The following is a 726-nucleotide window of genomic DNA, read 5'->3' as shown; positions in this document are numbered from 1 at the left end:
ATATTATGATCCTTTCCGCCTTTAAAAGCTCCATGCTTATTCGTCTACTACCATCATTTGATGCCATCTCTCTGGACATTTTGCTTAGTCGAGAAGCTCATCTCCTTACTGTCTCACGTCTTTGCAGCGCAAAATTCGCAGCAATTCGACGGAAATCAATCGCCGAGAACATATCGAGCTGATTTCCTTTGGATCTTTTCAGGTTCACGTGTCAAGTAATCCTATTGTGTGACCCCATACACTGGAACCATACTCTAATTGGGGTCTTACGAGAGACATACACGCTCTGTTTCGATTACAATGCGATCGTGAAAATTCAATATTCACTGACATGCCCCACAACGGGCGACTTAAACGCACTCTACAGTGTGCTAGCAGCAGTGCCAGACCTGTATATCAGATCCTTTCAAACAGAACAAAGATGGCCTAGGCCACCATAGCTCAATTGGTAGAGCAACCGACGCGAAATCGGTAGGTTGTGGGTTCGGATCCCACTGGTGCCCGGCTGGCCATTTATGTTCTGTACTTAACATCTCTTCAACACGTACTACATGTACGTAACACGACCTAATACGTTGAAAGTCTGTTTCGATTACAATGCGGTCGTGAAAATTCAATATTCATACACGCTGTCTTTTTAAATGGTCTCTCTCTCTCTCTCTCTCTCTCTCTCTCTCTCTCTCTCTCTCTCTCCATTCAAACCGCTGTGGCGGCATGTCATGTGTG

The 726-nt window shown here is 45.0% G+C and overlaps 1 non-coding gene across 1 annotated transcript; it reads left to right on the top strand.

The window, feature by feature from the left end:
* The first annotated feature begins 430 nt into the window (after window positions 1-430).
* Window positions 431-507, top strand: TRNAS-CGA (transfer RNA serine (anticodon CGA)). Its single transcript has one exon. It is a non-coding gene; the product is annotated as a tRNA-Ser (tRNA).
* Window positions 508-726: the final 219 nt, after the last annotated feature.

Source organism: Anabrus simplex, chromosome 4 (assembly GCF_040414725.1).
Source record: "Anabrus simplex isolate iqAnaSimp1 chromosome 4, ASM4041472v1, whole genome shotgun sequence".
Lineage (NCBI taxonomy): Eukaryota > Metazoa > Arthropoda > Insecta > Orthoptera > Tettigoniidae > Anabrus > Anabrus simplex.
This window is presented reverse-complemented; position numbering and strand designations above follow the sequence as displayed.